Source organism: Schistocerca gregaria, unplaced genomic scaffold, assembly GCF_023897955.1.
Source record: "Schistocerca gregaria isolate iqSchGreg1 unplaced genomic scaffold, iqSchGreg1.2 ptg000453l, whole genome shotgun sequence".
NCBI classification, from domain to species: Eukaryota; Metazoa; Arthropoda; class Insecta; order Orthoptera; family Acrididae; genus Schistocerca; species Schistocerca gregaria.
In genome coordinates this window covers 35350-53433 of record NW_026061872.1, presented here as the reverse complement: position 1 = coordinate 53433, position 18084 = coordinate 35350, and the positions used below count along the sequence as shown (strand labels likewise).

The 18084-nt window shown below is 40.0% G+C and overlaps 1 long non-coding RNA gene across 2 annotated transcripts; it reads left to right on the top strand.

The window, feature by feature from the left end:
• The first annotated feature begins 346 nt into the window (after positions 1-346).
• Positions 347-15665, top strand: LOC126312897 (uncharacterized). Of its 2 annotated transcripts, XR_007554817.1 has the most exons (4): positions 347-637; positions 3043-3118; positions 11998-12193; positions 15458-15665. It is a non-coding gene; the product is annotated as an uncharacterized LOC126312897 (long non-coding RNA). The 2 variants fall into 2 exon arrangements; XR_007554816.1 differs by lacking the exon at positions 3043-3118.
• Positions 15666-18084: the final 2419 nt, after the last annotated feature.

Here is an 18084-nt window from a genome sequence, read left to right as displayed (position 1 = left end):
TTTTTTTTTTTTTTTTTTTTTTTTTTTTTTTTTTTTTTTTTTTGCCACCTTTAGTTCACAATGGCAGAGCGGAGCAGCAGTATTGCAGCTGCTTTTCTAGGCGTGAAAATGCAGGAGTAATACGTGCACTTGCGTCGGAATGGAAAGGTAATGATCACGTCCCATACAGTATTACATTAAGTGGGTAGCTACAGTAATTACATGTGTTAGAAGTTACAGAACTATAAAAGTTCTCGTTGTTTCGCACAGAATCAAAGTCAGTTCGAGTTGCTATAGGCGTAAAGCTGTCAGTGACATTCAGCTTTGGAGGCAGTGGTATTATTCATTACAAGACCAATGCAAAGATGCAGTATTGCGCTTGCTACAGTAAGCCTCCCTGCGTGTGGTAAAAATCAATGTATTACTTGCGTGTATGTTCTGTACTGAAATTGCGGGTGGTAGGTTGTGCGAGTTTGTGTTCTTCCTGACCGGCATCTAAAAATTCTTATTTACTATTGAGTTAGCTTAACTAAAGATACAGTAACTCTAAGAGCCTCCCCAGCTAACATTAATAATTCAGTAGGACTTTACTGTATCATACTAACGTCACTCCACGTTACCAGAATCAATGTCTGCTTTTCTTGTCAGCAGATGATGGGTTTGTATCTATTATTGTGACGTGAATAATGATTCATGTTTATGTGCGCAGTGGCATTGAACTTAAATGTCTCGTTTTGTCAGAATAAATCTCAAAACAAGACTATTTTTTTTTCTTATGTTGATTTGATATTGGCAACATCCACAGTTTTAGGACAAAGTTTCCACAGATTTTTGTAGAATGTGCAAACAATCTAATTTTATATCTGCCAGTATGAGGTATTAGCCTGCAGCTTCTATATTCAATTAGACAGTGAACTATATTTATTAATGTAGACTGTGGGGAACGGACCACGCTTTCTTGTCTGTTCCAATTCCACATAACTAGCTCTGCAGTCCCAGCTTTGTTATGTATGCATACTTAATGTATCTGCTATACCCCTGAACCATAATTCATTTTATACTGTACACAAGGAGAGAATCAAATGGACCATGAAATAAGGTCATTTTGTATGGAAGACACCTGAGGAATGAACGACTTGTCAAAGCAGCGAAATTCCTATCTCGAATAATTTTCTGAGTCTGATACTTTCTGAAGGTAGGCTCGTCCTGTCTATTAATGTCTGGACATGAGGAATAACTTTTTTTACCCAGCTCTTCAATTCATCCCCCAAACCCAATGTCAGTTTGTGTCCTTCAAATAGATCTGGTAGCCTGTATCAAACTCCAGCTGGCTTATAACCAATCTTTAGCTTTCTGTGGGTGCATAATGACCACTAAACTTCACATTAGAATGAGTGTCTGGTGCAGCTATTGTTTGATTTCAATGTGTAAATCATCTAAGAACCACAGTTGAAAAACAACTTTCTCTACAGCATGAGATTTGTCACCTAAATCTCTTTTCGGTTTCCTCCCCTTCCATAAGATAACCACACCATGACGTTCTTCAACTCCCCTGGATCCCCCATGCCACTTTATCATAGGTGTTTAATGTTGGGCAAAGTCTCTTCTAGTTCTATGTTATAATTATTTGTTCTTTGTTTGGTATCTTGCTCTATCTTTTTTCTGATGACTCTTTGCCCTTTTCTGTATATTGACAAGACACTCTTCTGGGGTGGCATTCCTGCAGGGCACATTTTACATGGTTTATACATTAATATGTCTATTAGTGAGGCATAGTGGACTACTCAGCATTTTTATTCTCTCTTTAGTTTTGTTTGATTGTGGGCTGCTTAATCAGAAAATATTTGAAGCTGGTGCTTTTGGTCTCTTCTTGAGCAACTAAGGAGAAATGACAGTTTAAAGTTCAGTAGGCATGTATGTTGTGACTGAAATCTGACAGTTGCCTTTCCACCCCCCACCTCCCCACCATCCTCCTCCCCTTCACCACCCCATTAGCCAAACGCAAGCACAAATGAGAACAGAATGTCCTAGTAATTATTAAGACATACAACTTTATAAAATTGAAACAGTGAATACTAGCAAATAGTGTCACATAACGTATTCTTTATCCCTAGTGTACTTTTAAGGTTTTACTATTTAAAATGTAATTACATTTTAATCACATTTCAGTTACCTATTTGGTTTTTATAACCATCAGCTGTGTTACAAGTGCACTATAATTTTCAGAATTGTTTGATATACATCTGAATTAATTTACGTTTTTTATTTTTATCATAAATAAACTCATAACTAAGTAACAGTACATTACTAAAAAGTACCTTTACGCAGAATGTGCCTTAGTCTTATAGCAAATGACAGCAGTGTTTTGGACCAGACGACACTGCAAGCTGCTGGCATCTGAACGAGCAAACGTGGCCGTCCACAGATCTGGTGCTTGGAACACTGGCTACATAGTAACATTATACTAATTTACAAATCTCTGAATATCTATCAGAGTTGTTTACAATTAACAGAGTTATGTCATAGTTTTTACAAAAATTACTCCTCAGATTCAAATTTGTTGACTTGCGGTAAGTGTTCAATACCTGTGGCTTCAGAAGCTGTGATAAATGTCCCCATAGTGAATATGTCACTCGCCAGTAGTGTGTGATGTGATATGAAAATTGCTGGCAGATTACAACTCCAAGCACCAGATCTGTGGACGGCCACGTTTGCTCGTTCAGATGCCAGCAGCTTGCATTGTCGTCTGGTCCAAAACACTGCTGTCATTTGCTATAAGACTAAGGCACATTCTGCGTAAAGGTACTTTTTAGTAGTGTAATGTTACTTAGTTATAAGTTTATTTATGATAAAAATAAAAAATGTAAATTAATTCAGATGTGGAGCTCTCCAACTTGCACTGTGAAACTTTGCCTTTCATTTTCATATGTTCTGTTGACTGAGCTACCTACGCAAAAGCCATTTCTGTCAATAAATTACTTTCAGAAATGTTTTCATCTGTTTCTGTTCACATTTCAGCTATTCTACACACATCTGTTCTCATACATAATGTTCTTTGTGTAGGTGAGGATAGTGCCACATACATAAAGCAGAGGGTGAAGAGGTTGAGACAAACAGAGTAGCAGAGCATTATATAGAGGTATGAAGTAGATTATTAAAATATCCTTGAAATAATGAAAAGTAATTTGGCCATAAAATTTGTTGTTTAAAGCAGAAGTTCTCATTAACCTCTCCAACTCTCAAAGCTCTCTTTCTCAGGGTTTACTTTCAGGATGGTAACTTGATTTAGGATCTGTTCAATTTAATAAACATGCAGGAACTTTACATTTTACACAAGTAAAGTTTTGTTCATTTTCAGAAACGATTACTTCTTGATTTCCAACATGTGGAGTGTAATTTTTAATCGCCTGTCATATTGTCACTGCACTAGTGGCACTTTTCAATATATGTAAGTTGACACATTTAGAAAATTGCTCACATATTGTAACAATGTGTAACACCTGCACAGCTCCAGGGAAGGGGACCACCTTAAGTGAATGGCAAGGATTTGCAGGGGTTTCTTGGTAATGACTAGGTGTAGCTCACCTTTGGAGCCATGGTTCAGAGGTTCAACATTTTGACAGACTAGGCATTTGTGGATAATCCATTACATGCTGCTTTGGAGGAAATGAAAATAGCAATACTCACTGACTTTCTCATCACATTTACCCACTCCTGGATCCCCAGTGCTCTATGGGTGCACAAGCTTAGCTTTTACCAGTTGTTATATCTCATGAGACAGCAATAACGTAATACATTATTGTGAAGCACACAGTATGTAACTAGTGCCTCAGGTGGGTTAAGGGTAAATTGTATTCAGATTTCTCTCCACAGGGGGGGGGGGGGGGGGGGCTGTCTCTGAGGTGAGACATGTAACTAAATATAGTTAATGCAGATGATAAATGTTTTCTTGCATCAGTAAGACCTTATATTTAGTACTTTATCCCTTAGATCCCAAGTTACTACATCATTCTCTCCTTTTACATAAACTATTTCAAAACCATATTGTAGAACTGAACCAGTGTTGTGTGCAGTAATTTTCAATTGAGAAGGAAGCTTCAAGGCTGGTTATCACAGTATACTTTGGTGTGATTACCAACAAAACAGTGACGGAATTTCCTAAAAGTACATATAATAGTGGGAACTTTTAACTCAGTGGCCGTGTAGGCTCACTAGCAAAGAGTATTTTACAGACATTTCATGTACTGTAAATGCCTCTGATTTGTAAGGGGCAAGCTCCCAACCTGGTACATATCCATATGTTACAACAATTGTGAATTTGCTAGTACATTTTTGATTTTACTGAAAGCAGATTGGCCTATTTCTGACCAAATCTATGACATCTGTTTTGTGTAGAAAGTTCAGTAATACATCTGCGTTTGATAATTGGTCTGGAATGAAGTTACACTAGAAGTTGGATAAATCTGAAGGTACTTTTAATTGCCTCCTTGTCTGGGACACTAGAAAGCAATGAACTGATTGTATTTTTGTTGTCAGAACACTTTGAGGCATAATTATGTGTTACAAGAAATTCATTTTCTCACCACCAAATTTCATTTTTTGAAATTGATATAAAACTGCCTCTAACATCTCCTAATGCTCTTCCCAAGTTAGTGTGGCAGTCAACAAATCATGCACAAATAAAGTAATTCTTCTTAGTAATTCCAGGTCTAATAAATAATCCATTGGTGCTATAATCAAACCACCACTCACATTGAGAGTAAACAAAATCATTCTAAACTGGTAGGTATGACCTGTAAAGATAAAAGCATTGTCTTTCTAGAAGTGTCTACGAGTATGACACACTGAAATTAATTGAAATGAAGTACCTGATCCCTTGGATCCACTGGATTTGTTGATATAAAAATTTCTGGTGAGATTCACACAGGATTACCATTTTATTAATTTCAGTCATGGGCAATACCAGCCTAATACTACTCCCAGCCTTAGCTGCAGCTAACAAGAGGTTAGAGGTTGGGCTGTTTTATGGCCTAATTGCTTCATCATGTGCAACTGGAACGGACAGCTGTCCGTTCCAAACAAGGAATGGGCAGAAAGGTAGACAGAATGGTACATGTGCTGAAATATTCAGATAACACAAGTTTTTTCTTCAAATATCTCAGCTCATTTCCCTGAAATATTAACTATACCTTTTCTCTCAATTTTAGTTAAAGACTGAGATTCTCATAACTTCAACTTAATTTTCTGTTCAGTATTCAGTCGAGTGAGTATTTCAGTATGTTGGTGTAAAGATTTGTTATTTTCTATGTTGACGAACTGTGATTTGATCACCTGTCAATTTTCATTCCAATGAGATGAGACTGTGCTTTACATTTGTGAACATAATATAGAATTTCCTCCATGTAGGCAGTCCATGATGAATTCCTTTATTATGAGCAACATGCTTATCATTGCTACATTCCCTGTCACCAGCAGAATGCAAGTCTGCCATTTAATTATCTGAGATTGTGTGCTATGCTATGGCTGCTAAAATCCTGATAATTTAGGCAGGTTTATCAGATGACATTATTTTTCAAACAGGCCTTGGGGAATAACACTTGCTGCGTCACCTGTGTCTATTGTCATTATCGTAAGTATGCCTCCCACCACAGCATGTATGGCAGCCTACATCACAGTTTGGATAGTCTGACAGTTTATGTTGCTGTTAGATAGATAAAAAATCTACTCAGTGGGGCAGAAGGGGTCACACACTTACACACACTTTTGGAGCCACTAGTTCTGTCCTCAGAGAAGGGTTGAAAGAGAAGGAAGAGGGATGCAGGGAAAGGAACTATAGGACTTTAGGAAAAGGGATTGAGTTTGGAAAAGTCACCTAGAGCCTTGGGTTAGGGAAGACTTACCAGTCAGGATGAGAAGGGAAGACTGATTGTTTGCGACTGTACTGGACAAGATCCAAAAACCTGAGAACTTTAAGGTGGAACACAGGGTAATCTGCAAGAAAGAGGTTAGTGCTAAAACATTGTGCATTAGTTAATAAAAGCAAAAAAACTGAGTGCATTGCATATAACAATAACAGAGATGGGACAAGGATGGGGACAGTGGAAAATACAGGTCATAAAATGAAAAATGGAGTGAAGAAAGTAGTAGTTAGTGTGAAGAAATGCTGAGACGCGGGACATTGATGTGCACTCACAAACTATGTGTAACTTTCCTGGCAGTGGCCTGTTCAGTAGCATATACTGTAGTTGTTGGAGTTGTCTGCTAAGCAGCAGCAGCAGCAGCAGCAGCAGCAGCAGCAGCAGCAGCAGTGACTGAAAACAGCAAATTATGACAACTTGCCTTTGTCTTCCCTAACTGTGAGTCAGCCAATTTTACCCCTATTCACCTTTTGCCATCTACTCTTGTAGTGTTTTAATTTATCTATTTGTCTTGGTAGATACAATTTCATTGGTAGCAGCAAGACATAAGGAGGCCATAGACATCTGTTGTTGTTGTCTTTAGTTCTGAGACTAGTTTGATGCATCTCTCAATGCCACTATCCTGTGCAAGCTTCATCTCCCAGTACTTAATGCAATCTTCATCCTTATGAATCTGCTTAGTGTATTCATATCTTGGTCTCCCTCTATGATTTTTACCCTCCACGTTGCCCTCTAATACTAAATTGGTGATCCCTTGATGCCTCAGAACATGTCCTACCAACCGATCCCTTCTTCTGGTCAAGTTGTGCCACAAACTCCTCTTTTCCCCAGTTCTATTCAATACCTCCTCATTAGTTATGTGATCTACCCATCTAATCTTCAGCATTCTTCTGTAACACCACATTTCAAAAGCTACTATTCTCTTCTTGTCCAAACTAGGTATCGTGCATGTTTCACTTCTATACATGGCTACACTCCATACAAATACTTTCAGAAAAGACTTCCTGACATTTAAATCTATACTCGATGTTCACAAATTTTTCTTCTTCAGAAACACTTTCCTTGCCATTTCCAGTCTATATTTTATATCCTCTCTACTTCGACCATCATCAGTTATTTTGCTCCCCAAACAGCAAAACCGTCTCTCGTTTCTTAAACCAATTCCCTCAGCGTCACCCGATTTAATTCGACTACATTCCATTATCCTCATTTTGCTTTTGCTGATGTTCATCTTATATCCTCCTTACAAGACACTCTCCATTCTGTTTAACTGCTCTTGGAAGTCCTTTGCTGTCTGACAGAAATGCAACCACCCATAGTTACTGTGATTTAGGAATATTTTTACTGGTTTGTTCTTTTGTTTGTAAGGGATTTATTACTAACCCGAGTGCAGCAGTGAGAGTTTTGTTGAGGTGTGGCTCTATCCACACCAGGTACCCTGTCTTATTCCCCATTCTGCTGAGACGATATCTTATGTAGTTAGTTTGATCATCATAGTAGGCTGTAGCTTGTGTTTGTTAAAAAGTTCACTATTCTGTGCTTGTGCAGTTCCTTCTTTAAATTTGTTGAAATTTACACATTATGTGTGTGAGTGTACCACTTTAGTAAGTTTTGGAAAAACAGTTGCCTTCTTGTCCTTCATGACTCCTTGTGGTCATCTTTCTGGTTTTGACCTGTGATTCTTTTAAAGTTCTGCCAAAGGTCTGCTGAGTTCCTAGGATTGAAACTTTGGAATTTGTTGATTGGGCTCCTTCTGTTGCTTGGTTTTCGAAAAAGCAATGGAATCAGTCGAATTGAGAGTTGTTTTGTACGGTGTACCAACATGTGTTTTTTGTTTCATGATCGCCAAAATGTTTCTAGGGATTAGAGCTGCTCCTTTTCTTACTTCATTAATGTGAGCACTGAAGATCATTGTGGTACTTATTGATTTTGTAATTTAGGTATTTTGTTTCTCTAGAACATTTACATTATATGCTTTTTCAGTTGCAGGGTGTATTGTATGTAATGGATGAAGTTTTTGGAAAGTTTTTGTGGCGTCTTAGCATAATTTTTCCTATAAACCTAAGGGGTGCTGATGTTAGGAAGATTGGGTGATGTCTCACAGTGCTCATAGTGCGTATTTATGTGTTGGTGTATTGATGTGCCTGTGTTATACGTGAAAATTTGCCTTCACTGGGTTGCCTAAAAATATTGGTTTACTGAATTTAGTCTTCTAGCGGACATCTATTCCTGTCAGTTCTTCTGTCTCCAAAATTATGGGTCTAGCATTGAACTCGTGGAAGGTAATGCGCTCATAAAATGATTAAATTACTTTAAGAATTGTAACTACCAGCTGCTTAATACGTATTTATTTATACCAATCGGTGTTTGACTTTTGACCATTTTAATTTGTGCCAACTGAAGACTAATTCGTGTTCTATCAGTGTTAAAAACAAAAACAATTCTGAATGTTATTCATCACTTATAATCGTGGAAAACGGGAGTAACAACCCATTTTCTTCACTCTGTTGCCAACTGATATCTTTGTTATCATTGGAAAATTATGTCCACAGTCAGTTACATATTGTGTACAGGTCCTGATGATATTGCTGAAGTCAGTTCTGTGGATGCATTAAATATTTTTATTCTAATATTGCATGTATAAATTGTGGGGAAAAAGTACTTAAAAGACGTTTTCCTGGAGAGCTACTACGAACAGACAGTGCAAGCATTTGATCGAATGATGCGAATATTCCTATGAAGTAGTGCCATCGTGAGAAGAAAAAGAAAAAGGAGAAGCAATAAGGGGTCACCTCGGTCACCTCGGAGGCCACCAAGGGCCTGGCTTGGAGCGAGAACTGCTGCCGCTATCAATAGGCCGAGTAATAGTCCATTTTTTTCAATAGATTCATCATCCACCATGTTAAGATGGTCAGGAGGGGGAGCTTCTTCTGCCGGTGAACGGCCAGATGTTCTGCTACAAGTGGTGCAGCCAGGCAAAAAGGATGGTGGCCTGAGGTGACAACTGAGGTGTGTCGCAGGAGAAGTAATGCGCAGTGGAGGAGAAGGTGAACTTTTCTTCTTATGAGCCTTCTTGAAAGATCGTGTAGTCAAAGTACTCGTCGATGGCTGGGAGTTCCTGGTATGTATGAAGTCCTCATGGGACCGTTCCTTCTCTAATGCCTACGCATCTGACTTCTGGGTCTTAGCTTTGCAGAAGCTGATGAAGGTGCTTGTGTGTTAGGGGTGATGGGAGGAAGAGGAGACATTGACCAAGCAATCTTAGCACTGGCCGAGCGGACAACTGTTGCACTAAAAGTCAGATCGCATGTCTGCGTCGACACCTCCCTGGTAGTCTGACAAGAGGCGAGGACCGTACTGTATTTCCCAGCTAGGAGCAGCGTGAGCCTCCTACTAACAAAAATCTTGCAAGCAGCCAAGGTGGACACTTTCTCTTTGACCCGAATTTACTGTATACAGTGTTCATCCTTTTAGATGGGACAGTCGCAAGAGAACACTACATGGTCACCCTGATAGTTCATGCAACAAGGAGACGGATGCGGACAGTCACCTTCATGGACGTCCCTGCCACAAGTGACGCATTTAGCCACATTAGAACAAGACTGGCAGGTGTGGTTAAAACGCTGACACTGTAGCAGCGCATAGGTGTCGGGACATAGGGGTGAACAGAAATAACCTCTTAGCCCGCTTTGATGCGCGACGACAGCTGAACACTAGCAAAGGTCAAGAAAAGTGTCCGGGTCGGTAGATGTTTATTGTTGACCTTTTTCATGACCTATGGACAGCCGTCACGCCCTTCTGAATAACAAAAGGGTTGACAGATGAAAAATCCTTTCCGTCTTAAGATCTAGAAACTACGAGGAACTTTGGAGCAGGCTGTAGTACGTTTGTCACGGGTGGCTGGTCAAGTTTCCGTTCTTGTGCAGAAGTGGAGAGAGGAGAAGAGAAATCCATTGTGGATGAATCCCCCATGATTGCTACTGTCTCCAATGGCGTGCTCATTCCTTGTGTGGACTCTCCCAGAGGCCACTCCCACCTCAGATGAATGTTTACACCACACGTCACACCTCCCGAGAAACGGACGGAGGGACCAATCGACATGTTCAGAAGGTGTCAGCTTAGGTAATCACCCCTCCCTGGGCCTGGCCTTTACCAGGGGGTATGCACAGGCTCTACTTGTCTACCCAGGAAGGGGAATTACGCTTTACCCCATCACCAGCAACGTATGCGAACGAGTGGGTCGGCCTGAAGGCACGCATAGGGAGGAGAGGGGAACAAGGCAAGGTAAAAAGTAAGGAAGACCGTGAGAGGAAGAAGGACAAAGAAAGGAAACAGAACGGAAGAAACCAGAATAAGCGAAAAACCAAGATGACCACAAATGTAAGTCGTTGAACCATCTGTCTCCGGAAGTAGGCACAAGCTACCCCTTAGTGGGGAAGGGACTCCTTTTAGTCACCTCTTACGAAAGGCAGGAATACCTCAGGCCTAGTCTTACCCCAGACCGGCAGGGGCAGTCTCATTCATTTAACATACTGCTACATGCTACTGTGTTTTAATTACATTGTGGAAAGGAAGTTGCTGCCCACCATATAGTGGAGATTCTGAGTGGCAGATAGGCACAACAAAAAGACTGTCTCAATTATAGCTGATAATAGTACACTACTGGCCATTAAAATTTCTACACCAAGAAGAAATACAGATGATAAATGGGTATTCATTGGACAAATATACTATATGTGAAAATGTAATCATATGTCAGTTTTAGTCATTTGGGTGCATAGATCCTGAGAAATCAGTAACCAGAACAACCACGTCTGGCCGTAATAACGGCTTTGATATGCCTGGGCATTGACTCAAATGGAGCATGGATGGTGTGTACAGGTACAGCTGCCATGCAGCTTCAACACGATACCACAGTTCATCGAGAGTAGTGACTGGCGTATTGTGACGAGTCAGCTGGTCAGCCACCACTGACCAGACTTTTTCAGTTGGTGAGGGTTCTGGAGAATGTGCTGGCCAGGGCAGCAGTCTAACATTTCTTGTATCCAGAGAGGCCTGTACAGGACCTGCAACATACCATCATTCATTATCCTGCTGTAATGTAGGGTTTCGCAGGGATCGTACGAAGGGTAGAGCCACAGGTTGTGACATAACTTAAATGTAATGTCCACTGTTTAAAGTGCCATAAATGCGAATAAGAGGTGACCAATACGTGTAACCAATTGTACCCCATACCATCACGCCGGGTGATACACCAGTATGGCGATGACAAATACACGCTTCCAACAGTCATGTCGCCAACACAGATGCAACCATCATGATGCTGTAAACAGAACCTGGATTCATCCAAAAGATTAATGTTTTGCAATTTCTGCACCCAGGTTTGTCATTGACTACACCATTGCCGGCCCTCCTGTCTGTGATACAGCGTCAAGGGTAACCACAGCCATGGTCACCGAGCTGGTAGTCCATGCTGCTGGAAACATCGAACTGTTCATGCAGATGGTTGTCGTCTTGCAAACTTCCCCATCTGTTGACTCAGGGATTGAGACGTGGCCACATAATCCGCTACAACCATGTGAGTAAGATGCCTGTCATCTCGACTGCTAAAAGTACGAGGCCATTGGGATCCACCAAGGCATTACATATTACCCTCCTGAACCCACCGATTCCATATGCTGCTAACTGTCATTGTATCTCAACCAACACAGGCAGCAATGTCACGATAGACTTGGTGTGCATTTATCCTCCTCACACAAGTTATCACAACAACATTTCAACAGGCAACGCCAGTCAACTGCTGTTTGTGTATGAGAAATCAGTTGGAAATGTTCCTCATGTTAGCACATTGTAGGTGTCACCACCGGCTCCAATCTTGTGTGAATGCCCTGACAAGCTAATCATTTGCGTATCACAGCATCTTCTTTCTGTCTGTTAAATTTTATGTCTGTAGCACATTATCTTCATGGTGTAGAGATTTTAATGGCCAGCAGTGTTGTTACCAGTACTTCTTTTATGGTATGCAGTATTGTAGTGCAGTGTAACGTAAATGAATATTGACAAATAGTTGCCACATATTTGTGTTTGCTTGTACTTCCAGTTCCAAGAACGTCTGCCAGCCAGGGCAAGTAGCTGTTTTATATGCTGCGAAGTGGTGGGAACAGCAGCAGCACTCATGACTGCCCTCACCAGCACTAACAGAATCAGCCAGAGGCTGGCTGAAATTATACACATGTGGAATGTTGAAACAAAGGAAAGGAATGCTCTGTTAAGTGTGCTGTTCACAAATTAATGAGGTACACAAAAAGGAAATGTGGGTAAAGCAGCTGAAAAAATTAATTATACTCTGTGTGCTCCCCAGGGACCCTGATTACAGTAAGCAAAGCAGACACTTCACAAATGAGTCACATTATGTGATTTTTGGTATTTATGACAATTTTGTCCTTAAACAGATTATTGTGATTTCAGGTCAACATGGAAAAAAGGGGAGGGGGAGATGGTGTGATCATTTTAGTTGAGAGTGGTTTATGTCTGTTATGGAACACTGAGAACCCTGCTATTTCAGTGGACCACCTTGCTTAATTTGTATGTTACTAAATGTAAAAGACTGAGGGTCCTGTTTTATTTACTGAATGAAATGTTTGGCAACACTGCTCTATGAGTATAATCTAAGCTTTCATTGTTGTATAAAAATGCAATGCACTGTTGAAATTGTTGTAAGGTTGTAACTGTCAGTCGACAAGTTACTAAGCAAGTGTGATGTGATTATGTAATGTACTACGTGCAGTCTTTGTATTTTGGCACACACACTTCTTTTTGTTATAAACTGACAATGTCGAAACAACAAACTTTAATTTCTTTCTTTTCTGATAAAGACACTGTATTGCAAAAGGCACACAAGAGTGACTCTACTGAAAGAAATGCTAGTGATTGTGACTAACTGCATAGGTCTACCAAGTCATCAGTTTCCCTTCCACAGTTTTCAAACGATAAATGTGCTGTTTCTGGCCCATCCATGAATTTCAATTCTAAACAAAGTAGTGAATGCGAGGTTAAGTATCAGCAAAAATGGGAGTGTAAGCACAATTTGTTGAAGTTTGATCACAATCAGGGTGGGGCTTTCTGCAAATTGTTTCAATTGCATTTAATAAATGATATCGAAGCTCTACAGAAAACAGGAGGAGTGTTCATTTCTGTACCTTTCACTAAATTTAAAGACTCTACTGGAAGCATGGGAAAACTAGAAAATCACACCAAGTCAGAAAAACATGCAAGAGCCATTGCAGCAAATCATACACATAAATTTAAACAAAATGAAAACTTAAAAGCTTTAAATTGCAAAGCATCGTAATCATTCATTCGAAGTCTGTATTTCCTTAGTAAGGAAGAAATACCCCACACAACAAATATGAACCTCTAATTAGAAAGGTTGTACTGAAAAGGGACATTAACCTTGAACAGTGGTTAAAATTTCAGAGCAAAAGGTCCATATATCTTAGTATGTATACTGCATCAGAATTTTTGACTTGTTTGGGAGAGTCTTTAGACTTTCAAGATGAAACCCTTTTACATGACAAATATTTTTCATTAATGGCAGACAAATCTACAACTATATCCAACCAAAGTCAACTGTCTTTAGTAATTTGAAATGTAGCACTGTTTCCATCATTTGAGGTGAAGGAAAGATTTTTATGTCTCGTTGAGTGGAAAAGCACTTGAGCTGAATCAATATTTACAGCAATTGCTACTGAACTAAAGGAAAAAACTCTTATGACAGATCATCTTGTTCTTTCAACGGTGCTGCTAATTTTAGTGGTTCTATCTCAGGAGTCCGCGTTCGATTGTCAGAGAGGAATGGCTATAAGCTGTGATACGTTCACTGTAGAGCACATGTATTGTCAATTGCTGACACTAAATGTAGGAATAAACACCCCATTAAGGCACTTACAAACTTTTTCATGGTTCTTCCAAATGAGAAAATGTTTTGCATGAAATTCAGTGTGCTTTAACGCAACCTGTTTTAAAAATACCCAAAGCTGTTGACATCTGATGATTTAGTACCTATCACATAGTTCATCTTATTTTCCTAACCTACAAGTCCATTATAATGGCATGTGAACATATACAAAAGGATGGCACAGATTTAACAAGTTTAGCTGGAGGAATTTTGTTAGAAATGATGAATTCTAATTTCATTGTAGGTTTAATGATTTTAGACGAAATGTTAAATGCAGTCTCAAACTCCCGTAAAGTTTTGCAGACACAATCACTTAAAATTTAGCGAATCCCTCTACTTTTTCCTGGAACTCCGGAACATTTAAGACACATTGTCTGTGACTGCAATGGACATAGTGCAGAAAATGACTCTTAATGAAATTAAGAAACTGCAAGAGGATGCAACAGAAGTTAAAGGTGTGGTATTCCTAAATGTAGAGGAGCACATTCAAGCTACAGAAAGTGCAAGGAAATTTGTTGAAAGTATGATTGATGAAATTGAGCAACAGCTTGATGAGAAGGCAATAAAAGTGATAGAACTAAGAGCATACTTTGAAAGTTTTTAAAGAATTTCACGATTTTAGTGATAATGATTGTAAAGAACTGTGCTCAATTTTGGGGCTTACAAACATGAACACTGTTATTAGATGGTAAGTCTTCTCATGTGGCTTCTTTCATTCTGAGAGCCGACATCGGCTACGAAGCGCTACGGACACTCACTGAATGTTTACTGTCCATCCCAGTTTCGACTTGCAGTGTGAAAAGGATATTTAGTACAATGAACAGGGTGATGACTAAATTGAGGACTAGGATGTGTCAGGAAACTCGTCAAGCTTGTGTGAAGATTTCAATTTAAGGAGACGGGCCAACAGTAAATTTTATTCATGACATCATCTACAGAGATGCTGTAAAAAAGCCTCTAATAATTAGTTTGATGTAAATTTGAGTTTTTGCGTGCAATGAAGTTATTTTATTATTTAATGTAATTAACTTAGGCTTAGCCTAACAGCTTAGTACTTAATCTACATATTATTTAACTATATATTAGCTATTCATGAAAAATTGAAAATAATAGTGCTGCTATGTCTTTAGAACGCTGTTACTTAAATTTTAAGCCTCAAGCTTTGTCTTGTTTTATTAACTTATTTCTGTCTCACAAGAATGGAGGAACATATGATAACACAGAAACATTTGTTTCAGAAAATAACACTTTCTCAAATTATATACAAAGTCCATGCACTTCTGCATGGTCCAATTAACTGATATTAAAAATGGAAGATGTGTTGTATAACTTGATGAAATAGAAACTGAAGAAAATCCATGTCTAGTTCAACATACTAAAGTTTGTTAGCATAGAGATTCAGCAGCTTGAGTGAAGGTCACAAGTAATGATTGTCAATCACAAATTGTGTGGGGTAGGTCATTGTATCGTATTTTGTACTGCTTCAAACTGCTGGTATAGTAGTTACAGGTACTCCCTTTAGGGTATGCAGTAATGTAGTCCACCGTAACAATTGAATATTGAGAAATACTTAACACAGAGATGTATTTGCTTTTACTTCCAGTTACATGGATGTCGGCCAAGCAAGTGCTACGTGTGCGGAGGAGCAGTTGGTGCAACAGGCTCACCCCTGATGGCCTGTACTGGAACCACAAAAATGCGACTATATCAGAGACTGGCAAAAATAGACATTCTGGACATCGCCATAGAGCAAGCCGGAATGCTGTGCCTAGTGTGCTGAGCCAGTATTAATAAAATGCATGAGCACGAAACCCGGCTGAAGCAAAAAAAAAATAAATAAATAAATAAAAATAAAAAAATAAAAAATATATATAATCCTCCTCCTGTTTCCCTGGGACCCTGATTATGGAAATCATTGCGAAAACTCCAAAAATAAGTCACATTAAATGATTAAACTTGCCACAGAAAGTTAAGCATGTAACCGAAGGTATGTCTATTTCATTAAACAACAGCTGTCCAACATGGATATTAATGTAATGAACTGGCTCTGACTGCTTACCTAAACACAATGGAAAATTGTGTGTGGAAGTAGCACAAACAATGTCAGAGAAATGGCTATGAAAAACCATTTCTAGCTCATGTTCTTTGGGACTGATTTTTTGACTCCTCTGAGGAAGTTGCCTCTTCAGGCAGACGGGTCCAATGCCTCTCAGATTTGGGGCCAGGGTGCATGACTGAAGTTAGAAATAATGGGGCATTCTGGATAAAAATTAAGGCACTGAAAATATTTTACTTTCTTTCTTTGGTCTGCTGCACAGTGTTGTGTCAGTGACAGCCAGCACACAATATCAAAGATGAGAAGAAAATTTGAGCTAGTTCTAATTGACATTACCCTTGTAACTGAAATTTATTTTTATTTAATATTCTGAGTATTAGGTTGTCTTTACTTGCTCTGTCTCTAAACAGATAATAAACTGAATAAATCAAGAGCGCCCCTTTTTAAGACTATTTCTTGTTACTTCAAGTTCATCTTTGTTCCCTCTATTGTAACCCATCAGGCTGCCAAAAAAATGTGCAAAACATATCTTCTGGTTATAGAAAGAAACTTCCACATGGGAAAAATATATTAAAAACAAAGATTCCAAGTCTTACCAAGTGGGAAAGCGCTGGTAGATAGGCACAATAAATAAAACACACAAACACACACACAGAATTTCTAGCTTTCGCAACTGACGGTTGCTTCTTCAGGAAAGAGGGAAGGAGAGGGGAAGACGAAAGGATGTGGATTTTAAGGGAGAGGGTAAGGAGTCATTCTAATCCCGGGAGCGGAAAGACTTACCTTAGGGGCAAAAAAGGACAGGTGTACACTCGCACACACACACATATCCATCCGAACATACACAGACGCAAGCAGACATTTGTAAAGGCAAAGGGTTTGGGCAGAGATGTCAGTTGAGGAGGAAGTACAGAGGCAAAGAAGTTGTTGAAAGGCAGGTGAGGTATGAGCGGCGGCATCTTCAAGTTAGCGGAGGTTGAGGCCTGGCGGATATCGAGAAGGGAGGATATACTGAAGGGCAAGTTCCCATCTCCAGAGTTCGGATAGGTTGGTGTTGGTGGGAAGTATCCAGATAACCCGGACGGTGTAACACTATGCCAAGATGTGCTGGTTGTGATCCAAGGCATGTTTAGCCACAGGGTGATCCTCATTACCAATAAACACTGTCTGCCTGTGCCCATTCATGCGAATGGACAGTTTGTTGCTGGTCATTCCCACATAGAAAGCATCACATTGTAGGCAGGTCAGTTGGTAAATCACGTGGGTGCTTTCACATGTGGCTCCTTTCACATGTGGCTCTTCCTTTGATCATGTACACCTTCTGGGTCACAGGACTGGAGTAGGTGGTGGTGGGAGGGTGCATAGGCCAGGAGGTACTGTTGCTTGTTGGTGGGTTTGATGTGGACGGATGTGTGAAGCTGGCCATTGGAGAGATGGAGGTCAACGTCAAGGAAAGTGGCATGGGATTTGGAGTAGGACCAGGTGCATCTGATGGAACCAAAGGAGTTGTGGTTGGAGAGGAAATTCAGGAGTTGTTCTTCACTGTGAGTCCAGATCATGAAGATGTCGTCAATAAATCTTTACCAAATTTTGGGTTGGCAGGCTTGGGTAACCAAGAAGGCTTCCTCTAAGCGACCCATAAATAGGTTGGCATACGAGGGGGCCATCCTGGTACCCATGGCTGTTCCCTTTAATTGTTGGTATGTCTGGCCTTTGAAAGTGAAGAAAGCCTCACACTTAAAGTTCCCATCCCTGGCTGCAATCCTTCTTTCCATCAGTCCTTATACCAGTTCCAACTGCACAATCCATAGCCCTCACTTGCTTAATCCTTCACCTATACATCGACTCGGCCAATAAACACACCTGTCAACTCCTATCCCAAATAAAAGTCCTCGATCTTTCCTCTCCCACATCCACACCGGCTGCTCATAGCATCCTCCTACAGGCCAACCGCAAATTAGCACAGCATGCCACCCTCCACCTCAAAAAACTATCCAATCTCCTGGTTTCCACCTCCGGAAAGGCAACTCACTCACCCTCCACAACCTTTCCAACAAACCTCAACCTCCTCTCATTGCACACAGACCCAGTCTCTCCCATCTATTCAATCTCCCACTTCCAGCTCCACTCCCCCCAATGCCTCAAAATTCTAGTCAACACAATCTGGAACCACA